Below are 8,344 nucleotides of genomic sequence, written 5' to 3'. Positions count from 1 at the left end.
TGATCCTCACCTTTATAAGGAAGGACTAGATGGTGTTATTAGACGTTCTATACCTGAACATGAACAGGGACAGATCCTACAGAAGTGTCAGTCCGAGGCCTACGGAGGACACCATGCGGGAGATAGAACTGCACACAAGCTATTGCAATCAGGTTTCTATTGTCCCACTCTCTTCAAGGATTCCCGTAAGTTTGTCTTGTCGTGTGACGAATGTCAAAGAATGGGTAATATTAGCAAACATCAGGAAATGCCGATGAACTATTCACTTGTCATTGAACCATTTGATGTCTGGGGCTTTGATTACATGGGACCTTTTCCAAAATCCAACGGGTATACTCATATCCTAGTTGCTGTTGATTACGTCACTAAGTGTGTCACGCCCAAGATGCGACCCTATCCTCAATTTGGCACGAAGGCCTCGTCAGGGATAGAAGCGCATCTCGTCGTGTCGCATGAATGGATATCGTTACAAGTACATGTACTGAAAAGAAGAGATATATAAATAGAGTTGGCTTACACTCGCCACAAGCTACATCAGAGTCACAACAGTACAATACATAATCATCATGAAGAAGAGCAGGGTCCGACTACGGACGAAAACAAACGACAAAAGAAGAACGACGTCCATCCTTGCTATCCCAGGCTGCCGGCCTGGAACCCACCCTAGATCGATGAGGAAGAAGAAGAAGAAGAAGCAACTCCAAATGAAGAAACAACGCGCTCGCGTCAAGTAACCTTTACCTGTACCTGCAACTGGTGTTGTAGTAATCTGTGAGCCACAGGGGACTTAGCAATCTCATTTCCAAAGGTATCAAGACTAGCAAAGCTTATTGGGTGAGGCATGGTTAAGTGGTGAGGTTGCAGCAGCGGCTAAGCATATATTTGGTGGCTAAACTTACGAGTACAAGAAATAAGAGGGAGAAGATCTACGCATAATGGACGTAAACTACTGATGATCAAATGAATGATCCTGAACACCTACCTACGTCAGACATAACCCCACTGTGTCCTCGACCGGAGAAGGAACTCACGAAAGAGACAGTCACGGTTACGCACACAGTTGGCATACTTCAATTAAATTTACTTCAAGTTATCTAGAACCAGTGTTAAACAAAGTTTCCACGTTGCCACATAACCGTGGGCACGGCTTTCCGAAAGATTTAACCCTGCAGGGGTGCTCCAACTAGTCCATCACAAATTACCACAAGCCACATAGAAATCCTCAATCACGAAGCTCGCGATCTCGTCGGATTCCCTAGTGGAAAACCTCAAATCTGAGATTACCCAAAGCATCACCGGAATCCCGATGCACAAGATATTTCGTCAAAGGTAAAACTAATCCAGCAAGGCCGCCCGACGTGTCGACGATCCCGATAGGAGTCGCGTACCTCGTTCTCAGGACACGACGGATAGGTCACACTAGGAGATACCAAACCTCGGGTTGCCCCGCGGTGGCCCCGTAGTCTGCCAATTTGGACCAACACTCCTGAGGAGCATTGGCGCGGGGGTTGATTAAATTAGTTCGCGGGTGCCAGCGGGTCCCTATGCATTATTCTTAGGTTATTAGGCAAATGTAGTACCAAAGTTGAACAAAACACCAGGCTAGAAAGGCCGAGCCTTCCACCTTTTACCAAGTATATAGGTCCATTAAATTAAATAGCATTTAATATGGTGATATATCAAGGAACCCATGTTATCACATGGAATCAACTGCACCTGCAACGCTAACACAAGGTTAAGCAAGCAGTAACATAGCCAATCAGTGGTTTGCTAGGTTGAACAGGTTGAAGGTTTTTATGGCATCGTTGAGAGGCTGATATTTAACATGTGGTAGGCAACGAGACATAATCGATAGCATCGAAATAACTAGCATGGCAATGATAGTAATGGTATCTGGGGAAATGGTCATCTTGCCTGAGATCCCGCTTGGAAGAAGAATGCCTCCGTGAAGCAGACGAACCGACGTAGTCGAACGGGTCCTCACAATCCGGCACGCTGTGGATCTCTACCGAGACGGGGGAAACCGGAAACACAAATCAACACACGGAATTCACCACACGATGAACAACACAAATGATGCATGAGCAGCTGAATACATGCAAGTCACGGCATGACAGTTCACACAAACAAACACTACACGTTAAGTGAAGTTCAATATGCAACGAGTTGCATATTAACGAAACTCCACGTTAATTTATTTATTTCTATCCCGATTAGGTACTCGGCAATATTAAATGTGGTTAAACATGGCAAGAGGTGAAGCGTAATTAATCTACCTTTCTAGGCATTTTAAATGAGGTCGGAAATGACATATAGCATCTTCGAAACGACCTCACATGTTAATTTACAATTCTGTCCAGATCTGAACTACCACATTTAATTGGTTTTTAAACAGCAAAAAAAATAGGTTCACGTGATTCTACGCGTCGTTACAAGCAATTTACACATAGAGAACATCTCCAACGGAGCTACGGATCAAAAGATACAAGCACCGCAAGATATGATGGCATGAATGCGATATGTGTGCAACGACGGTCACGAGCACCTCAATACATACAACCAGCAAGAGAAAATGAAACTAAACAAGATTCTAAGCAAGTTTCATATAGGACACGATCAAATCGGAGCTACGGTTCAACAACTACAAGCAAAACAAGAAATCACTACAATCTGCCAAAATCAGCCACATAGCATCTTCTACGCCCCACAACTACGAGCTACTCAACTCCAATATACTCAACCAAGACATGACACGAAAGAGCGCAAGAAGCACTACAACAAACAACTAACAAAAACTAGCAAGGCATCATGGATCACTAGGGAAAGAAGTCACAAAATGGTTTCCCACACACTATTTCAGACTTAGTGAAAATTACACTTCATGAAAGTGTAGTTTTCGATCTGAAGCCATATTGACAGCAGCAAAACCATAAGCTACACAAAGGGCATAAAAATTCACAGCATGCTAGAGAAACACAAGGTTTACAACTAACTCCATTGGACCAACCTCAAAAGAGCTACAAATCACAAGAAACAAGCAAGACAAGACAGCAACAAAATATAATAGATTCCAGACTTAGAAATATTTCAGCACCTCCAAAACAGCGCTATTTCTAACAACTTGAGAGCAAGCAAACCACACCTAAACATGCATTTCTATTGCAACCAAAATTACCAGGGGCTAGACAAAACATCCAAGATCAACTCTCTAGTTGACAACTCCTTCAAACGAAGCACGGAATAAATCCTACGAAAAAGACAAGAGGGCAACATAGCAAAATATCGCGTGAACTAACTTACTCGAAAGCTAAAACTAATTGCACAGAAAAATCCATAGGATTTTTCTACCCCGAAAACATATAAAATATGTGGGGTTGCGCAACAAAAATATTGCCACACGTAAATGCGAGATAATAACCTATATACCAAAAATAAACTAGTGGCACATCCCTACACCCAAAAAAATACCAATGACTACTCTAAAATACATCGCAATGGGGTTCCTAAAAGGTGAACATTTCTACCACGGCATTCGGACTATTCGGACACGCACGAGAAAATAACACGGGACCAAGACAATATAAACAGCACACATATCTAGGCATACGACAAATCAAACAATGTTAAATAAATATGCAAGTTTTATAATCGGATTCTACGTGCAAAACTACACCAAATACATATCTAATTCATCGCGATCCGACAAACGGTTTAAAAGTTACAAGCGTTTTAATATTGCCTATTTTTTCTGGAATTTTATTGAATTCCCAAAAAAATACCTAAATTATCTAACCGGGCCTAATCTATTTCTCATGGGCTACACAGGGGGCGCAGGTTAACTATTTAGCGCCTAGTGCGCAATATAGGTGACAGAGGGGGGGATCTCACCTTGGGGGCCAAGGCCCAGGAGAGGAGGAGGCTGCAGGCCGAGGTGGGCCTTGGAGGTGGAGCTGGGTCTCAAGGAGGGGGCACGTCCTGGGGTCGGCCGGATCGGGCGACTGGTGGGCCGGCCTAGGCCCAGCCGAGCGGGGCAAGCGAGCTAGCCTGCGGGGAGGCGCGACGAGCGGAGGCGCCATGCTCCTCGTCTCTCCCGTGCTCGGGCCATGCCGGCTGGCCGGCGGGATACCGGAGGCAGCGGTGGGAGACCGGCGGGGACCGGATCTGGGGTTGGTTGGCCGGATCTAGCCGGTACCCTGGCCGGAGGCGACGCAGAACCCGGCGCAGGGGCTGCTCCTGCTCGGGGCAAGCCGGCGAGCGCTGGGGCGACCGGAGGACTCCGGCGAGCATCCTGCAGGGGGTGGGATCGACGAGGGACGGCGCGGCGAGGTCCTAGGGCAGCGCCGCCGAGTCTTCTGTGGGATTCCAGCCGGTGGGAGCTCGGCAAGAGGAGGGCCGGGGCGAGCTCGAGGCTGCCATGGGAGGTGCGGCTAGGGAACTCGGGGTCGGGCCTAGATGGGCTTCGACGGGCTTGGTTCGGGCCTGGGCGGCCCGACGGCTGGAGGAGGGAGACAGGGAGGCTAGGGTTTGGTGGGGTGGCGCGGAAAACGAGGAGGGATTAGGGAGAGGCTGTCTAAAATGCACGGGGGAACTATATATAGACAAATGGGGGGCTAGGTTACCCGGAATTTCGTTCCGGATCCAATCGCGGGGTCGGATTCGAGTAATTCCGAATGTGGGGCGGACGAGTAGCTGTGAAGAGTGGTTTACCGGAGACGAGAGGGAGAACGGGCGGCGCGGCAACGATTTTTTAAAACACCGACAAACGTTCGACGGTAGACCGAATACGGTGCCGCTACGGTCGACCGTTCGGGTACCAGACGGTCTCCGATCGCGATGAAAGTCGACAGGCGGCCTGGCTATAACTAATTACGACCGCATGCCAAGTTTCATCCCGATCAGAGAAAGTTTTAAATGCACTTTTGAAACAGGATTTGACGATGCCGCGGGCGCGTGCATGTGCAGTCGGGCTCAGAACGGACAACGACGAGAACCGGCAACTAACAACGGATGCAAGTTTTGAAAACTGGCGGCAACGGAGATGCCGATGCAATGCTAATGATTCGCATGATGCAATGATGATGCGACAAAAGAAAATAGACACACGACGAAAACGGAATAGAAGGGGAATCTTCTCGAACGTCGGCATCGGGCTGTCACACCTCTCCTACACTACAAGAGGATCTCGCCCCGAGATCCAAGAATGAAAGGGGGAGAGGATGAGAAAGAACAAGAGGTAAAAATTTAGTCGCTTCTTTGACAAACGAATGAAACCAACAATCCTTGAAGGTTGCAAAGCGATGAGGAATGATATGAGAAACAAGCGAGAATTCATGGAAAATTTTGGCAGCATTTCGGTAGAAAAATGGGACAAAAATTTGATAAGAAGGGAGAATTAGACAATATTCATAACAAACAACTAAATAGAACAAGGGAACACCACAATCTTGACAGAACAAGATGATAGACCCAAAAGAGCAACATCGAAATTGTTGGAAATATGCCCTAGAGGCAATAATAAATTATTTATTATTATATTTCTTTGTTCATGATAATCGTTTATTATCCATGCTATAATTGTATTGATTGGAAACATAGTGCATGTGTGGATACATAGACAAAACACTATCCCTAGTAAGCCTCTAGTTGACTAGCTCGTTGATCAAAGATGGTCAAGGTTTCCTGACCATAGGCAAGTGTTGTCACTTGATAACGGGATCACATAATTAGGAGAATCATGTGATGGACTAGACCCAAACTAATAGACGTAGCATGTTGATCGTGTCATTTTGTTGCTACTGTTTTCTGCGTGTCAAGTATTTGTTCCTATGACCATGAGATCATATAACTCACTGACACCGGAAGAATGCTTTGTGTGTATCAAACGTCGCAACGTAACTGGGTGACTATAAAGATGCTCTACAGGTATCTCCGAAGGTGTTAGTTGAGTTAGTATGGATCGAGACTGGGATTTGTCACTCCGTGTGACGGAGAGGTATCTCGGGGCCCACTCGGTAATACAACATCACACACAAGCCTTGCAAGCAATGTAACTTAGTGTAAGTTGCGGGATCTTGTATTACGGAACGAGTAAAGAGACTTGCCGGTAAACGAGATTGAAATAGGTATGCGGATATTGACGATCGAATCTCGGGCAAGTAACATACCGAAGGACAAAGGGAATGACATACGGGATTATATGAATCCTTGGTACTGAGGTTCAAACGATAAGATCTTCGTAGAATATGTAGGATCCAATATGGGCACCCAGGTCCCGCTATTGGATACTGACCGAGGAGTCTCTCGGGTCATGTCTACATAGTTCTCGAACCCGCAGGGTCTGCACACTTAAGGTTCGACGTTGTTTTATGCGTATTTGAGTTATATGGTTGGTTACCGAATGTTGTTCGGAGTCCCGGATGAGATCACGGACGTTACGAGGGTTTCCGGAATGGTCCGGAAATTAAGATTGATATATAGGATGACCTCATTTGATTACCGGAAGGTTTTCGGAGTTACCGGGATGTACCGGGAATGACGAATGGGTTCCGGGAGTTCACCGGGGGGCAACCCACCCCGGGGAAGCCCATAGGCCTTGGGGGTGGCACACCAGCCCTTAGTGGGCTGGTGGGACAGCCCAAGAAGGCCCTATGCGCCATTGGAAGAAAATCAAAGAGAAAAGGAAAAAAAAGGAGGAGGTGGGAAAGGGAAGAAGGACTCCACCTTCCAAACCAAGTAGGACTCGGTTTGGGAGAGGGAGACCTTCCCCCTTGGTTCGGCCGACCCCCTTGGAGCTCCTTGAGCCCCAAGGCAAGGCTCCCCCTCTCCCACCTATATATACGGAGGTTTAGGGCTGATTTGAGACGACTTTTCCACGGCAGCCCGACCACATACCTCCACGGTTTTTCCTCTAGATCGCGTTTCTGCGAAGCTCGGGCGGAGCCCTGCTGAGACAAGATCATCACCAACCTCCGGAGCGCCATCACGCTGTCGGAGAACTCTTCTACCTCTCCTTCTCTCTTGCTGGATCAAGAAGGCCGAGATCATCGTTGAGCTGTACGTGTGCTGAACGCGGAGGTGCCGTCCGTTCGGCACTAGATCGTGGGACTGATCGCGGGACGGTTCGCGGGGCGGATCGAGGGACGTGAGGACGCTCCACTACATCAACCGCGTTCACTAACGCTTCTGCTGTACGGTCTACAAGGGTACGTAGATCACACATCCCCTCTCGTAGATGGACATCACCATGATAGGTCTTCATGCGCGTAGGAAAATTTTTGTTTCCCATGCGACGTTCCCCAACAGTGGCATCATGAGCTAGGTTCATGCGTAGATGTCTTCTCGAGTAGAACACAAAAGTTTTTGTGGGCGGTGATGTGCGTTTTGCTGCCCTCCTTAGTATTTTCTTGATTCCGCGGTATTGTTGGATCGAAACGGCTCGGACCGACATTACTCGTACGCTTACGAGAGACTAGTTTCATCGCTATGAGTAACTCCGTTGCTCAAAGATGACCGGCGAGTGTCGGTTTCTCCAACTTTAGTTTAATCGAATTTGACCGAGGAGGTCCTTGGATGAGATTAAATAGCAATTCATACATCTCCGTTGTGGTGTTTGCATAAGTAAGATGCGATCCTACTAGATACCCATGGTCACCACGTAAAACATGCAGCAACAATTAGAGGACGTCTAACTTGTTTTTGCAGGGTATGCTTGTGATGTGATATGGCCAACGATGTGATGTGATATATTGGATGTATGAGATGATCATGTTGTAATAGTTAATATCGACTTGCACATCGATGGTACGGCAACCGGCAGGAGCCATAGGGTTGTCTTTAAACTAACATTTGTGCTTGCAGATGCGTTTACTATATTGCTAGGACGTAGCTTTAGTAGTAATAGCATGAGTAGCACGACACCCCGATGGCGACACGTTGATGGAGATCATGATGATGGAGATCATGGTGTGACGCCGGTGACAAGAAGATCGTGCCGGTGCTTTGGTGATGGAGATCAAGAAGCACATGATGATGGCCATATCATGTCACTTATGAATTGCATGTGATGTTAATCCTTTATGCACCTTATCTTGCTTAGAACAACAGTAGCATTATGAGGTGATCTCTCACTAAAATTTCAAGACGAAATTGTGTTCTCCCGATTGTGCACCGTTGCGACAGTTCTTCGTTTCGAGACACCACGTGATGATCGGGTGTGATAGACTCAACTTCACATACAACGGGTGCAAAACAGTTGCACACGCGGAACACTCGGGTTAAGCTTGACGAGCCTAGCATGTGCAGACATGGCCTCAGAACACATGAGACCGAAAGGTCGAGCATGAAT

The sequence above is a fragment of the Hordeum vulgare genome, chromosome 3H (genome assembly GCF_904849725.1).
Source record: "Hordeum vulgare subsp. vulgare chromosome 3H, MorexV3_pseudomolecules_assembly, whole genome shotgun sequence".
Classification (NCBI taxonomy): domain Eukaryota; kingdom Viridiplantae; phylum Streptophyta; class Magnoliopsida; order Poales; family Poaceae; genus Hordeum; species Hordeum vulgare.
This window is presented reverse-complemented; position numbering follows the sequence as displayed.